The 18,096-nt window shown below is 36.3% G+C and overlaps 1 protein-coding gene across 2 annotated transcripts in view; it reads right to left on the minus strand.

Annotated features, from left to right (window-relative positions):
* LOC144578687 (uncharacterized) overlaps positions 1-18,096 on the minus strand; it is a 289,035-nt gene that overhangs the window by 129,330 nt on the left and 141,609 nt on the right. For both annotated transcript variants that reach the window (XR_013524954.1, XR_013524953.1), the window contains exon 2: positions 13,308-13,384. The gene's annotated coding sequence lies outside the window, so the exon portion shown is untranslated. The remainder of the gene's footprint in view (positions 1-13,307; positions 13,385-18,096) is intronic.

Consider the following 18,096-nt stretch of genomic DNA (forward strand, 5'->3'; position numbering starts at 1 on the left):
TGCCCATTGATAATAGACTGGATTGGAAAAATGTGGCACATATACACCATGGAATATTATGCAGCAATCAGAAATGATGAGTTTGTGTCGTTTGTAGGGACATGGATGAATCTGGAGAACGTCATCCTCAGCAAACTGACACAAGAACAGAAAATGAAACACCGCATATTCTCACTCATAGGCGGGTGATGAAAAATGAGAACACATGGACACAGAAAGGGGAGTACTAAACACTGGGGTCTATTGGGGGGAAAAGGGGAGGGCCAGTGGGAGGGGGAGGTGAGGAGGGATAGCCTGGGGAGAAATGCCAAATGGGGCTGAAGGGGAGAAGCGAAGCAAAGCACACTGCCACGTGCGTACCTACGCAACTGTCTTGCATGCTCTGCTCACGTACCCCAAAACCTAAAATCCAATAAAAAATTTAAAAAAAAAAAGGCAGAAAAGGTATTCAGATTCAGAACCATTCAAATGTTCTTAATCACTACCTGAAGCTGACCTTCTGAATGAGGACAGTGAAAATGATTAAGTAGCCAAGAATGATTAAGTAGCCAAGCCTGGTGGGGGTGGGGTGGGTGCGGGCAGGGAAATTTCAAACTGCTAATTAAACAAAATTTTACCTCCACTTCACAAACCATATTTTACTTGTTTTTATGTAATAAATTATCCAACTCTTGCATACCCTACTACCAGCTGCCTGTTCATTTCAGAGAGCACCTATCTTTTTCAGAAATACCATGTTGCTCATTACTACATATATCACAAAGCGCTTATCATCTTCATCCAGTCATTAGTAACTGTAAAATAGTAACATTACTAAACATTAGTTCATCAAACAACTCTCCAGCAGGTCACAATACTTAATCATCTCCAATCAGTCCTCAGTATTTTTACTCATCTTTTCACTTAACTATATAAGCAAACAAGATAGCAAATATTTTCTATTTAACAAATTTGAATTTCCTTTTCTGTTCACAGAAGAAAGACTTGATTCTAAACTAATTCTTAATATAATTGTTGATGCTATACCAGTAAACAAAGGAGTATCGACAGAAGCTGTGAGTCTTACCTGAAAGAGGTCCACAACATTAATGCGAAAAGGTTAAATTCTCTGGACCATATGCTAATTGTTCTATAATCCTGCATGTCTTCCTGAAATGATGTAAATGTTAGAGTGTTTTGAATTTTATTTTTACAATTTTCATGTACATCAAATAACATAAGGTCCTACCTTCCTACTGTAATAAACCACTGAGATTCCAGTGCCATTTTCAATTTGTTCTCAATGTTTTCTTAGAGTATGCTCCAAGAGTCCTTTTTAGTCGGTTAAGCACAAAGTAGAATCTAATTCCTTTTAAAAGTCAGGAAGATAAACATTAGCCTATTATTTTACGGATAGATAATGCATTCAGAATTAAGAAGCAAGACTTAATTGCATGAATTGTGGTGTGGTTTGTCACTGACTGAGTTGAGATATGTCTAAGATAGAGAAGTCAGTTGTTAGAAAATAAAGAATGTGGACTTTGGTGATGGTATTTGGGATGGTATTGTGTAGTCAAGAGAGCTGACAATGAGAGAGATAATTCTCTGTATTACATTTGAATCCTTGCACAAGTTTTAATTTCTCTAAGCCTAGGCTTCCTATCTGTAAATCCGGGATCACACTTATTATGATTAAGTGAAACAATGCTGGTAAACTCTTATTGTAGAAGCTGACCATAGAAAGTACTTAAAATACACCAGGTTTTAATATTATTTCCAAATGTCAAATAGCCAAATAAATTCTCCCAGATATTGTGTGACCAAATGAAATATAATGTTAATTGATACATAGAATATGACTATAAAACTTTTGTCAGAATAAGATGAACTCTTACCCAGGTTAGGTTTACAAGAGAAATTATAATATAAAAATATTTTGTAATATTGCAAATACATAGAAGACAATACTATAATGATCATAAATAATACAGTAAACATCAAAAAGCTTTAGCAAACTTTTAATTTTTGCCATTTTTTAGCTACATTTTAAGTTTAAAGCTGGAAAACAAGATGAAGTCCCTAGTGTACCCTTCTTCAATTCCTCAAGTAAGTTGACATTAATGCTATCCTCAGTTTCACTAAACTAAAGACAGGATTTTTCTTGATTCTGTGCCTGGATTTCCCTTTTCTTCCAGCATTTACTTTAAAAAAAAACCCTGTTACTGTAATTTTTTTTTCTCTGCTCCTTTGAGATATACATACAACATTAAAAAAAAAAAAAGCCTCTTGCCATTGCCAGTTATGTAACCTGAAATGTTCATCTCAAGGTGTCAGGTTCACGACTGTGCCAACCGTCATGTTTGGGGTCAGATTCCAGCCCATCCTGAGGTCTGAAGGGAGTGGGTGGATGAGCAGAAAGAAAATTCAGTGGAAGCGGGTGGGACATAGGCAGGTGAAGGATGATTTTATTCAGGAGTAGTTCTTATCAAGAGCTTTCTCACACTGTTCGCCCTGTCTCTGCGGCTTAGTCTGGTGGCCCTCACATACAACTGCATGGCTGGCTCTCCCGTGCCTTCAGAGTCATCAGTTTAACTCTCTCTCTCTATATGGGCACAAGCAGGTCAAGCTGCGTCCTGACTCCCCTGTCAGTCTGCAAAGACAGATAGCTCTGCTCTGATTCTCTCTTTCTCTGGGCGCCAGCACACCTGCACAGTGCCAACAGGGCGACTGTACCTTTTACAGACCATAGCATTCTCATGTTGTGGCTACATGGCTGTGATAACAAGTGGAGTCATACACCTGCTAAACGTGCTGAGTCATGCAGGATGTAAACATTTTAACTTGGCCTATCCTTGTTCAGAGCACAGCCATGTTCCTTACGGAAGGATCTCAAAGAAGAACAAGCACCCCTATCTCCCAGTGTTAGTGGCGGAAGTTACCCAAGTCACACAGCACTAAAGTATGTCACCAGTGGTAAATAGGTAAGGGTCTATAGCAACCTTAATTCTTGCCTTCTCAACAGAAAGAATTTCACTGAGGGGCATAAGGCAGAAGGTGAGACTAAGGTAAGTTTTAGAGCAGCAGTGAAAGTTTATTTAAAAAGCACTAAGGCAGGAACAAAGAAAAAAAGGAAAACATAACTGAAAGAGGGCCAAGTAGACAACTTGAAAGATAAGTGTGTGGACTGACCTTTGAGTTGAGGTTTTATATGCTGGCATATTTCTGGGGTCTTGCATTCCTTCTCCCCTGATTTTCCTTGGGGTGGGCTGTTGGCATGTGCAGAAGCCTGTTAGCGCTTGTGAGGTGAGCATGCAGAGTATGTTTACTGGAGTTATATGCATGCTCCCTTGAGGTGTTCTTCATTAACAAGCAGAAAAATCCCTAGGAGGTCATACACTAGTTAAACGCTGCCATTTTGCCTCTTAGTAAGCATGTGCAAGCCCAGTACTGGGAAGATGCTAATGACTGGCTTCAGGTTTTCCTCTTTATTGGAAGACAGCCTTTCCTAGCGCCAGCTACAACCAATTATTATTTTAGAGAAACAGTTAACAACTGCCTGATGGTCACCTGACATTCCTGGTGTGTGGAGGTTGGTGGAAGGAGTTCTTTCCTGCTCTGCTCATGTTTGACCAGCTACCTACTGTAACACTAGTTTTTGTGAAAGGTAGGAACCCAACTTTCATGGATATTTTGCTCCAAGTTGCAAAACTACCACCTGTCATAAAGATGAAGTCAATCAGCAAATCCACGTGGCTTAATGTCCTCCTAGCCCCAGCCCTTAAATTCCTAACAATATCTAGTTAGGAATTTCTACTAGCTTGCCCCGGCCCTTAAATTCCTAATAATATCTGCTTCAATGGAGTTCAGTTCAGACTTACAGTCTTTATCAAAGTTAAGTGCAGGCTTAGTTTTAGCCTTTATCTCCTATGTCAGTAGTCTCAAAGTTTTCCTTGTTGATATTTTTCATGTGCCAATTTTGCTTTGGCATGCATTATCTTTCACTGTTAATTACATTGAGAAAATCTTGTAGTACATGCAGAAAATCCAGAAGCAAAAGGCCTTACCATAAATACTTAGAAACAAACAGAACAAGCAAACACACAAAAATAACAAGTGAATTACCAGTTTCTCAAAAACATCTATCTTTTGATGTAAATTTTCAGTTATTTCTAACACATTTAGAATACTGTAAGATTTTTCCCAACATACACACAATCTTTTGTATGCCTAGCATCTACTATAATTAAGAACATATTCAAAGGTTTGCCACCATATATGTTTTAGTCACCAGGTTGTCTTATTTTTTATTCTTAAACAGTTTTAAGGTAGAACAATGAAAGACCTAAACTCCAAATGATAGGCCCTGACATTTGTCTTTGGAAATTTTGGAAGCGAAAAAACCAAATCGTTTTTGACAAGTTGTCCTGCTGAACCTTACTTATTACCTAGTGTACCTTCCTCTACAAATTAGCTTTTCAAAAAGACTGCATGATGGATAAATCATCCATTCAGCTTCTTTAAATGGCTCACTAGGATCCCTTCATTTACAATTAGAACAGCTCAGGGAGCTAATTACCAAACTAAACGAGAAACAGCAGGAAACAGTAATCATTACTCACACCTTTAACACAACTAATAAAGGAAGAATACATTCAGGAAAGACAGTTTTTGCTCTCCCTCATTTAATCTGAAGATAGGTAAAATTATTGACACAAACTGTTGGTGAATAAATGTCCTCTCAAAGACAAGCTAATTTCCACTAAAATTTTATGGAAAGTAAATAAAAGAAACCGAAAAGAGGTAATTAGAGAAAGTGTTGACAAATTAAGCAGAAAGTCAGTACTTCTCTTTTTAAGTCGTTGTCTTGGCTATTGTGATGTTTAATACTGTTAACTTGATTGGATTGAAGAATACAAAATATTGATCCTGGGTGTGTCTGTGAGAGTGTTTAGCATCACTAATGCCAAAGGTGATTAGTATTTGAGTCAGTGGGCTAAGGAAGACACACCTGCTCTTAATCTGGTAGGCACAATCTAATCAGCTGCCATGGAATATAAAGCAGGCAGAAAAATGTGATAAGGTGAGACTGGGCTAGCCTCCCAGACTACATTCCATTCTGGATGCTTCTTGCCTTCGAACATAGGATTCCATATTCTTAAGGTTTGAGACTCAGACTGGCTCTCCTTGCTCCTCAGGCTTGCAGAGAGCCTATTGTGACCATGTAAGTTAATACTTAACAAACTTTCATATATATACATATTCGGCATTTAAATAAATATATAAATATAGTATTCTTCCCTGTAAAGAACCCTGACTAATACAGCTATTTTTTAAATAAATAAAAGAATAGTAGCATGAATAGACTGTTTAATGATCGAAAGGTTACATACTTTGCTTAACTGTTATTATGGCATAATAACTAGATTTATTTCCATTACATGTATTATGGGCCATTTACTAGACACCACTATTTTTTAATCCTACAGTTTTATGATTAGTCATAAGGAAACAATAAGATTTATTTTCTTAACTTTAACTGTAAAATGCAAACTACAACTCATAAACGACTGATGTAAAAGAAAGAAAAACTCAAAATTTTTAACTAATGGATGGAGATCTCTATCAGGCAGCTAAACAAGAAGCAACAAGAAAATTTTAAAATTCTGTTAATGTCTTTCTTTTTTACACATTCAGTAGCTCTTTAAGTTGGATACGAAGCCATCTTAGGAGACATTTTCAAATCTTGACTATATATCATATCTATTACATACCATGTAGATATCATATATAATGCCATTTTATTCTATCAAAGAATAATTAATTGGCAATGTTTGAACCCACGTTCACTGTACAAATCACCTCTATTTTAGTAGGTGCTCACATTCACTAGTTTAAAAGTCCAATTTGAATCATGCCCAGGAACGAACACTTTTAATGGTGCACCTAATTCTGAAAAACAATTGTTACAACGTTGAGAGATATATTCAATTAATATAATGTGCTTTGAAATTAAATAAAATAATTTGAGTATAATTGTGTATTGTAATTATGTGATATGATATGTATTATCCATATGTACTAATACATATATCAATATATGTACAATATGAATTATAATTTTATACTATATCTAAATATACTATATATTACTATACTATCATATAAATATCAATATATGTACAATATGAATTATAATTTTATACTATAACACAATTAATATGTTCTTCATAATTTCCTAAATGTGAATGTATATATGGAAACACGGTTTTCAGTGTGGATTCAGTTTACAAATTATCTCTTCTCTGAAAATTTCACCCAAATCTTTAAGAACACATGAAGTGTGATTCCAGCCCCCTGGTGTGGGCATTGATAGTTAGACAGGGACAAGCACACAAACCAAGCTGGGATTATCAGCTGTTCTCTCCCTGGAGTATGAAATATGGACTGAAAGACAACCAGTGAGTCTGTGTACATCAGTAGAACTTTGTACAATCCCTTGCACAGTGGAGTGGCCAATTTCTATGGTGCTTCAGAAGAATAGATAAAACCAATAAAACCTATTTTCTAAAATAAAAAATAATGCAGAAGTACAATGTGAGGCTGAAGCGGGAAATATGCAACAGTTTAGGTCCCCTATTCCCATGCCACCCCTAAATTCTTCTAGTTCTTAATTCCAGTTCCTAATGTTGATCTGCAATTCAGATAGGTGCAACTTCTCTATATTGTTTATAAAATTATTCTTGCAATATCTTAGATTGGATTCCTCTAAATAAAGCATATCTATAAAAGCCTATTTGCAAACAGTCCTACTCCAGTATCTTAGCCAGTTCAACATGTGTCCTATATGATTTTATTCGGAAATGTGTTATTATAATACTTTAAACAGATATTAATAGTTTTTAATTTTAATCATTATTAATAGTAGCATTATTTAAATAAGTCGATAGGTCTGGCTGATATTCACTTTAAATTTCTAATCTATGTAAATACAGTTGCAAGGTGACAACACTTCTCTGTCAATACAGAGTTGTCACTGAAGTATGCTCAAATATGAGTAACTAGGAATAATTATTTGATACTGCTGCCTCTGCTAGCCATCTGGTGTACTAACCAATTGTGCCATGGCCTTTGTTGGAAGCTGTAAGACAGAGGAAGTTGGTATTTTACTATCAGGATCAATGGGAAATGTTAAAATGTATTTTATGTTCATACAAAATATGAAACCAAGTAAGTTAAACTTCCACTTTATTTACCTTATTTGGGGGAAATGTTTTAAATATTTATGATAAATTGTATTGGCTGAAACTAGCTAAAAAAATAAAACTTTATGCTTAATGGAAAGTAAACAATAAATTTCCCTTTTTCACTTTTTGGAATTTTTCATTTAGAGTTAATGCCTGTAGTTCCAAATTAGTTTTACTCATTTTCAATTAGAGGTTTGCTTTTGCACTTGTAAAACATGAAGAAATAGTTATTGAAGTTTTTGCTATTGTTAGAAATTTTGCAAATAATTAAGTTATACAATTGACTTTTTGGTGTTGTATTAGTCTGAGTACTCCATGAAAGCTAATGGATTAGTTTCAGTCCAACTGTGAGTTTGAAGGCAAGGGAAGAGCCACATCCTAGTTTAAAGAGAGTCAGGCAGAGAAAAATAATTCTTTCTTGCTTAACTTTTGATTCTATTCTGGCCTCCAAAAGATCATTCAAAAGACTGGATGGGGCTTATCCACACTGGAGAGGGCAATCTGCTTTACTCAGTTTACTGATTTAAATGTTGATCTTACCCAGAAACATATTCACAGACACACACAAAAATAATGCCTAACCAAATACCTGGGCATCTCATGGCCCTGTCAAGTTAATGCAAAAATTAACTATCACAAGTGTCCTAAGAAGCTTCAAATAGAAATTGTTAATTCCAATATGATTACATATGTTTAAGCAAATTCCTAAAAGTGAAAATAAAGGCTTTAAAAATGCATTCTGTTAAAGATGAAAACATCTGACATTATTACAAATTATCACATAAAATATAAAATTATTTGATTTGTGTTGATAACAAGTATTATTTTGATAAAGTGTCCTCTTATGCCAAAAACAATGCTGTAACTAAATTTATAAACCTGTGCATAAGAAATCATAAGAAATGTATTTCAACTTGGTCATGATAACATATACAATCTATAATTACAGAAGAAATGTGGCATTCTACGAAATGAGATAGAAACTGTATTTAATCAAATGTACAAAATGTTAAATATATAGAGTAAGTGACCTATAAAAAAGTTTGTGATGAAATTAATGGCAAATGTAAAGAATTGGTCAGTATCATAATGTAATCTGAGAGAACAAAATAGATGCCAGTTTATCAACTAAGATGAACTCCAGCTTAAGGAGACAAAGTTACCTACAGGTCAAAGGTTTAGGGCCCAGCTGGCATAATGAATTTCTAGATTCGTATGGCTCTAAATTTCTAACAATAGAAGTTATCAAACACCTCCTAACACTGATTTACAACCCAGACCACTACAACTTTGATTGGACTAAGGACCAGCCTTACAATAATCATTTTCTGATAAGCTACTACAGACTTTAAGGCAATGCGAGCCAGCTAATAGAAGCTGTGCACAAATTGTCTCATGTCATATAGTTTACCTTTTGACATAAATGGTCAAATTCTATTTCATTTAATGCTAAGACTCATCCCAAAGTGAAGATGGGTTGCATATTACATATGTTTACCCATTGCATATGTGCTTTACTACCCTCATAAATATTTATAGCTTTTCTCCCAAATGTGCTGAATACATATGATTGTTGTGTAATAAGAACTCTCTGAGGCACAAAACCCAACCTGTTCTTCCCCTCTTAGAAAACAGAGCATCTGGTCCATGCTGCAGACATTCCCTTCCAGGCTTTCAAACTAATATATTATTAGATAGTATTTAATTTTTTAAATTAAATTAAGTTCTCTAAAATTTGGTTGCATTTTGGTCAAAATAAAAAGAAAAATTAAGAGAACTCATTAAAAATCTAAGTTTAATAAAACTGTAGGAGACTGCCTACAATAGAACTCTTCAAAGAAAGTACAATCAAATATGTTACTCAATTATTCAAAATTTCACTGAATTGCAATTTTTGAAAAGTGCATTTAAAGAGTGCCTCAAATGTATATAAAAACAAATTAAACAGTGAGAATTAAATGGTGCATAATACTATTTAATTGTAACTTATTCAGCTTATGGGAAGAATCTTTTAATAGAGTTTCTATTTTAATTAGATAAGTTTATAGTCAGTACCAAGGTAAAATAGAATTGAAAATGCTGAAGTCTTACAACATCTAAATATGGAGAATAACTAAAAATAATAAATTTAGATAACTTATTTGATGTTTAATCTTGAAAAATGTTAACAAAAATATTTTGTGTGAAGCCAAAAGTACTACAACTATGTAAATAGAAGTTCAAAATAATTTAAATATAGTTTACTATTCATTTTTCATAATTTACTCTGAACCTAACAGATACGTATCACTTGTGGATTATAAACATTATTATTGACTAAGAGACAATGAGTCAATTAAAGCATTAATGATTTAAAATTTTTAACCATAAAATGCTATTTTGTCAATGATATGATTTGGCTCTGCATCCCCACCCAAATCTCATTTTGAATTGTAATCCCTAGGTGTTGAGGGAGAAACCTGATGGAAGATGATTTGATCATGGGGCACAAGGGCATTTCTTCCATGCTGTTGTCATGATAGTGAGTGAGCTCTACAAGATCTGATGGTTTAAAAGTGTGTGGCAGCTCCCCCTTCACTCATTTTCTCCTACTGCCCTCTAAAGAGGTGCCTTCTGCCATGATTGTAAGCTTCCTAAGGCCTTACCAGCCATGCAGAACTGTGAATCAACTAAACTTCCTCTTTTTTTTTTTTTTTTAATATCCAGTTTCAAGCAGTTCTTTATAGCAGTGTGAAAACAGACTACAATAGAAAATTGGTACCAGGTGTGGGGCACTGCTATAAAGATACCTGCAAATGTGGAAGCAACTTTGGAACTGGGTAACTGTCAGAGGTTGGAAGTTTGGAGGTCTCAGAAAACGGGAAGATGTGGGAAAGTCTGAAACTTCCTAGAGACTTGTTGAATGATTTTGACCAAAATGCTGATAGTGATATGGACAGTGAAGTCCAGGCTGAAGTGGTCTCAGATGGAGATGAGGAACTTATTGGGAACTAGAATAAAGGTCACACTCTTCCTATGCTTTAGCAGAGATTGGTAGCATTGCCCTGCCCTAGAGATCTCTGGAACTTTGAACTTGAGAGAGATAACTTAGGGTATCTAGCAAAAAAATTTCTAAGCAGCAAAGCATTCAAGATGTTACCCATGCAGGTGGATTTCCTCCTGGTATGCTTGTGCCTCTTCCTGTCAGCTGCTGGAGATAGTAATTACCAGCCAAATATAAAGTTTTATCCAAAACACTTGCCTTTGACAATGACTAGCTGCTGCCTGCATTCATTGGCTTATAGCACTATCTTTTCAAAGTTCATTACTTCAACCTCTGGCCTCATGGTCTTTGTCACTTTGATCCTCCTGCCTCCCTCCCTCTTACTAGAACCTTGGAATCACATTGGGCTTATTTAGATAGTTCAGTATAATCTCATCTCAAGATGCTTAATTATACCTAAAAAATCATTTTTATTGTTTAAATAATATAATGACAGGTTCTAGGAATCAAGAAGACATGTTTGTGGGGCTATTAACCAACCCACCACTGCCAGGAATGGTGATCCAAGGCCTTCTTTATACCTTTCTCTTTTCCTCTGCAGTCTTCTAAGAATTTGGGACCTGGCCAATCTGAGATAATCTCCCTATCTTAATGTCCTTACCCCCAATCACATCTGTGACATCCCTTTTGCCTTTCCAGGGATTAAGACACAAACATCTTTGGAGGCTATTATTCTGCCTACCACAAATGGCTATAGGCCTTCTATAGAAACAGAAAGCATGGTTGTGATGTTGTGAAATGTCTATTTGGTCTATGACTCTGTTTCCCAGCATACAACTCCTAAAACCTTTAGAATCCTCAGAGAGGGCTTTTTCTGTGCTAATAAGTTGACAGATGGCTCGCAGACTGTGGCTAGCCTCAGGATAGGAGCTGGTCACCAGGAAGATCAAGGCATAGAGGATTGGGATATTTGGTCCCACCTCTTCACATTCTCCTGGTTTGGGGAGAGGGGCTGAAGGTTAAGTTGATTACGAATAGCCAATGACATTAATCAATTATGCCTATATTATGAAGCCCCCATAAAAACCTAAAAAAATAGGGTTTGAAGAGTTTCCAGATAGTGAACATGTATAATTTCCTGGAAGATGGTGCCCAGGAAGGGTATGACAGCTCTGTTCCCCTTGTACTTCACCCAACACATCTTTTTATTTATATCCTTTGTAATATCATTTATAAAAAGTTGGGAAATATAAGTGACACCATCTTAGAAAACACTCATTTTACATTTTATAGATTACTTTGCCAACAGGGACAAGATGATTTGCTTAATAAATAAAGGCTGAATTCAACCAGATAAGGACATAAACAGGTACATTCTTTTACTATCAGTTCTCCACAGAGGACTCTAAGGCTATAAAAAGAGAAAGCCTTCAGCAAATCAGTCTTCTTAACTGATACCATCTTGCTATCAATGTAATAAGCACTCAACAACTGCTGCCAAAGGTTAAGCTGGCATCAAAGACTCTTCCTTGAAAGACCTGTGGACTGCCTAGCTCAGACCCAGCCCAAACCAAGAGATCCTTTTTGCCTTCTTCATTCTTTCTGGACTGGTTTGTTAGCCACTTTTTCTATCTCTTTCTCATGTTACATGTTACTCTGTGAAAAAGTTAATCTATATCATTTATATGTTGATTAATTATAGTATTATGTTTATATAATATTGACTGACCTGTGTGCCCATGGCTCTGACTACCAAGTGAATGGAAAGTACTAAGGAGAATTTCCTCCTTGGGAACTCCATACAGCTTATGGCTTTTACGATTGAGATAACATCAATAAAAGTCTGACAGGGCTGGGCGCGGTGGCTCACGCCTGTAATCCCAGCACTTTGAGAGGCCGAGGCGGGTGGATCACGAGGTCAAGAGATCGAGACCATACTGGTCAGCATGGTGAAACCCCGTCTCTACTAAAAATACAAAAAATTAGCTGGGCACTGTGGTGCGTGCCTGTAATCCCAGCTACTCAGGAGGCTGAGGCAGGAGAATTGCCTGAACCCAGGAGGCAGAGGTTGCGGAGAGCCGAGATCGCGCCATTGCATTCTAGCCTGGGTAACAAGAGAGAAACTCCATCTCAAAATAAAAAAGAAAAGGTCTGACATTGTAGAAAGGCACAGACATGTGTGGACCTGGCTATCTCTGACCTTGTGCTGCTCACCTGAGTGAGTGTTTCCCTGAGTTCCATGAGCAGCTCTTGAGAATTAATTGAACCCAAAGTGGTTGTCATGGGAACCCCATCTTAAAGCTGGTTGGTCAGAAGCTCAGGGGGCTTGGACTTACGACCAATATCTGAACTGCGGACAGCCTTGGAGACCAAGCCATCAGCCTGTGTGATCTGATTCTACCTCCAGGTAGATAGTGTCAGAATTTAACGGGAGGACATCCAGTTGGTGTCTGTTGCACAGTTGACTGCTAGCTTGATGGTGGTAAGAAACACCTCCCCCAACAACTCCACCCTACCCCACCACATTTGGTCACAGAAATATTCTGTATGGACTGTTGCTGTTCGATGAAAGACTAGAGGGAAATACTTGGAGTGTGTTTTCTTCTGAACATGGTAACTGGAGAAGATAACATAACCACTACTAAAACATGCAAGTAGTCTCAAAGGATTTGTATTGGTCTATTTTCACACCCCTGGACATACCCGAGACTGGGAAGAAAAAGAGGTTTAATTGGATTTATGGTTCCACATGGCAGGGAAGACCTCAGAATCATGGTGGGAAGTGAAAGGCACTTCTTACATGGTGGTGGCAAGAGAAAAATAAGAAGGAAGCAAAGGTGGAAACCCTTGCTAAACCCATCAGATCTCATGAGATATATTTACTGTCATGAGAATAACAAGGGAAATTCTGGTCCCCATGATTCAATTACCCCATTCTTGTTCCCTCCCACAACATGAGAGAATTCTGGGAGATACAATTCAAGTTGAGATTTGGTGAGGACACAACCAAACCATATCATTCCGCCCCTGGCAACTTCCAATCTCATGTCCTCACATTTCAAAACCAACCATGCCTTCCCAATAGTTCCCCAAAGTCTTACCTCATTTCAGCATTAACCCAAAAGTCCACAGTCTAAAGTCTTATCTGAGACAAGGCAAGTCCCTTCTGCCTATGAACCTGTAAAACCAAAAGTAAGCTAGTTAATTCCTAGATACAATGAGGGTACAGGTATTGGGTAAATACACCTGTTCCAAGTCACAGGGCCCATGCAAGTCTGAAATCCAGCAGGACAATCAAACTTTAAAGCTCCAAAATCATCGACTTTGACTCCAGGTATCACAACCAGGTCATATGAATGCAAGAGGTAGGTTCCCATGGTTTTGGACAGTTCTGCCCCTATGGCTTTTCAGGGTACAGCCTCCCTCCTAACTGCGTTCATGGGCTGACATTGAGTGTCTGTGTCTTTTCCAGGTGCACAATGCAAGCTGTTGGTGGATCTACCCTTCTGGGGTCTGGAGGACAGTGACCCTCTTCCCACAGCTCCACTAGGTAGCACCCAGTAGGGACTCTGTGTGGGCTCCAACCCCACATTTTCCTTCTGCACTGCTGTAGCAGAGATTCTCCATGAGGGCCCCGCTCCTGCAACAAACTTTTTCCTGGGCATCTAGGCATTTCCACACATCTTCTGAAATCTAGGCAGAGGTTCCCAAACCTCAGTTCTGAACTTTTATGCACTCACAGGCTCAACACCATATGGAAGCTGCCAAGGCTTGGGGCTTTCACCCTCTGAGGCCATAGCCTGAGCTCCATCTTGGCCCCTTTCAGCTGTGGCTGTAGCAACTAGGACATAGGGCACCAAGTCCCTAGGCTGCACACAGCATGGGGACACTAAGTCCAACCCACGAAACCACTTTTTTCTACTGGGCCTCTGGGCCTGTGATGCAAGGGGCTGCTGTGAAGATCTCTGACATGGCCTGGAGACATTTTCTCCTGAAAATGGGTTTTTCTTTTTGATTGCTTAGTCAGGCTGCAAATTTTCTAAACTTTTATGCTCTGTCCCCTTTTAAAACTGAATGCCTTTAACAGTACCCAAGTCACATCTTGATTGCTTTGCTGCTTAGAAATTTCTTCCCAAGATACACTAAATCATCTCCCTCAAGTTCAGAGTTCCACAAATCTCTAAGGCATGAGTAAAATGCTGCTAGTCTTTTTGCTAAAACATAACAAGAATGACATTTTCTCCAGTTCCTAACAAATCTCCATCTGAGACCACTTCAGCCTAGATTTTATTGTTCATATCACTATCGGCATTTTGGGCAAAGCCATTCAACAAGTCTTGAGGAGGTTCCAAACTTCTCCACATTTCCCTGTCTTCATCTGAGCCCTTCAAACTCTTCCAATCTCTGCCTGTTACCCAATTCCAAAGGTGCCTCCACATTTTCAGGTATCTTCAGCAATGCCCCACTCTACTGGTCCTAATTTACTGTATTAGTCCATTTTCATGCTGCTGATAAATACATACCTGAGACTGGGAAGAAAAAGAGGTTTAATTGGACTTACAGGCTGAGGAGGCCTCCAAATCATGGCAGAAGGTGAAAGGTACTTCTTGCACGGCAGCAGAAAGAGAAAAATGAGTAAGAAACAAAATCAAAAAGCCCTGCTAAACCCATCAGATCTCATGTGACTTATTCACTAACATGAGAATAGCACCAGAAGACCAGGTCCCCCCGATTCGATTACCTCCCACTGGGTCCCTCCCACAACATGTGGGAATTCTGGGAGATACAATTCAAAATGAGATTTGGTGTGGACACAGCCAAACCATATCAGTGTTGAAGTGTCCAACATGAGGCCAAAAAAAAAAAAAAATACATAAGAAATGTTATAAAGTTATAAAGAGATGCCAGGTTAAAGGATTTGCTTCATTGTCATCATCTCTCCCCTCTGCCCCCCACCCGCTTAAGGAATGGGGAGACACTAAAGAAGGTAATAAAGATAAATTATTCTGTTAGGTCTGCAATTAGACTACAGATTAGATTATCCTGCTAGCACAATCATGGGACACACTCACAATGCATTTTCATCAGAATGTAATTTCTATGATGGAAGGCAATTTAGTTTTTGTTTTTGTTTTTAGCTGCTATATCCCAACAGATAGAGTAATGCTTGACACATAGGTGATTTTTAATAAGTATTTATTGAAGGAATATAGGCATGTACGAATGAATGAATGGATGAAGTGGCAGTAAGAAACTAATATATTTGTTGCAGGATGTAGAAACACAATGCTGAGGGCCCTAATTAAATTTTAAAAGTGAAGTAAAACACAAAAACACTAAGAAATTGAATTAACCAGACTGAGACATTGATTTCAAATGGAAAATAGTAGAGAGGAATAACTCAAAATGGCCACTTATTTCTTATTTAGGCATTTAGAAGCATTATAGTGAATTCACAGAGATAAAGATTACAGGAAGAAATTTAGGTTTGTAGGAAAATAGAATTCTGGTTTGGACATGAGCATATCCAAGAGGGGAAAGCAGATAAATGGATATTCAGGTGCAGAACTCAATGATAACATAGAGACATTTATGTTTGTTAAAATATATATTCTTACTGTCTTTTATTGGAAAAAGTTTAATGTATACAAAAGATGATCTCACCCAGATAGCAGTAATTTTCTAATTGGATATGAATTTCACACCTCATGGAGTGTACTGAATGTGTTATAGTGATTTCATTTGTTAAGATTTGAAGTATGGAATTGTTCTAATATTTGTGATATAAAGAAGAAAAATTACTGAACAATAAAACATGAAATATGAATGTAAAAGTTAAAATAGTTCTATGGTTAATTTTTAGGGCCACAGATTTATATTTCCAGAAAAATAAACCAGAAAATGTCAACTATTTTATGGAAGAAATAAACATTATAATCTTATTTGATTTTGAAAGAATACCTCTTTATTTTGTAAAAGTAATAAAATTGAAGATTTATCTATTATTGTTTGAATGTAAAAGTAGTTTTGCATATTACATTAGACAAGTTCTTACTATTTTTTGGTATTAATAAAAGTCTAAGTTCTGAATAGATTTCCTGGAATTATGGGTTAAATAACATTGTCCCTTGAGGTTTTTCAACTTTCATTACCTGTTATAAAGGGAGAAAATTATTACTTTTATATCTATTCCCATGACTATAATATTTTAGAGATTAAAACATTTTATCAGTAAATCAAATTAAGGTAATATTTTGTCCCAATTTCAAATTTAAAATTGAATAAAAGAAACCTACTCAACTATTTTTTATACTACTGTGGCTTTGAAAACACAGGTCCTGAGCTAACAGGGCAGTGGCCTTTAAAAAAAAGTGTTTTAAAGGGTCCTCTTGCCTCCTTAGGATGAGAGTTAAATCTGAAAAAGAAAAAATTTCTTATAAAAATTATGAAAAATGAGGCATGAAAATTATTAGGCAAATAAGCAACCCTACTCTTTTTCTTTCTCTACCAATTGACATTTCTTAGTAAATTCTGTAGATATTACTAAAGATATTTGGTCTTTTCAATTGTCTACTTTGTAGGCATTTAATTTTTATTTACTTATTTTTAGTTTAAATTTTTATTACCATTTTTTCTAACATAAACAAATATAAAAAAATGCCTCCATGTAATTTTACCCAACTTCAACCAATACCAGTATCTTTCATTCTTATGATATCTCACCCATTATTTCTGCCAAAGCCTTATATTTTATTTTTTGAAATATTTTATTATGTAATTGTAATAAATTAAGACTTTAAAAAACATAACAATAAAACAAAATGAACAATAATTTCTTACTATTCAAGGCTCAGTATGTTCAATTTTCACCAATTACCACAAAACTATTATCTTCCTGTTTGTTAGCTCAAATCAGTATCCAAAGTCTGTTTGGTTGATAGTTCCTTTAATATTTTTTTTGTTTTGTTTTTTGTTTTTGTTAATCAATGAGAGCTTCTTACGTTGCTCAGGTTGGCCTTGAACTCATAGCCTCGCCTCCTCAAGCGCCAGAACAACTGGCCGGAGCCACCATGGCTCCTGTTCCTTTAATATTTTTTTCAACATAACAATTTTCTCCACTCCATATATATTTCCTACATTTTGCATTTAACTGAGCATATAATTTTGTAGACTCTTACCATGTTGCTTTATTCTATAAATTACTATAAACTGGTGTTTAAATATAGAGGGTTATTTTAGATTTATGTTTCCTCCCCTCTTGCTTCTCTCCCTCCCTTCCTCTCTCCCTCCCACCTCTTTCTCTCTCTTCCTCCCTTCCTTCCTTCCTTTCTTCCATCCATCTGTCCTTCCTTCTTTTCTTCCTTTCTTCCTTCCTTTTTTCTGGGAAGCATACTTCATAGGTTTTCTGTATATGCATTATTGCATCTCATCATGAGGCACGTAAACTCTGGTCATTTCAATTTAAATGATGTTAAGAAAGTGTTGTCAGTCTGATTCAATCCATTATAAAGTTATCTGTCAACATTTTACCTAGAGGTAAAATGAGGGTATTGTAAAGTGCTTGCTTTTCTAATTCTTTTATCTTTTTGCATTTACTAGCTATGATTCTTCTAGGAAAAAAATAATCAATTTTCCTCATTATTTATATAGTTTCTCTGAAATATAGTCTGTGTAGGAAAGACATATCGATATTTATTTATGTTTAAATTTTCAGAATAATGGGTTGATAATATAATTAATTTAAAAATCACCAATGATGTTATATTTTAAAATGTATTTATGGAGAATTATCTCAAACCTACAGATTTTTGTTTCTTTGATGTTACATCAACTGCAGTTATCATTATTGATATTGAGATTGGCTCATTTTTTCCCCAATGACAGACTTCT

This window comes from Callithrix jacchus, chromosome 12 (genome assembly GCF_049354715.1).
Source record: "Callithrix jacchus isolate 240 chromosome 12, calJac240_pri, whole genome shotgun sequence".
Lineage (NCBI taxonomy): Eukaryota > Metazoa > Chordata > Mammalia > Primates > Cebidae > Callithrix > Callithrix jacchus.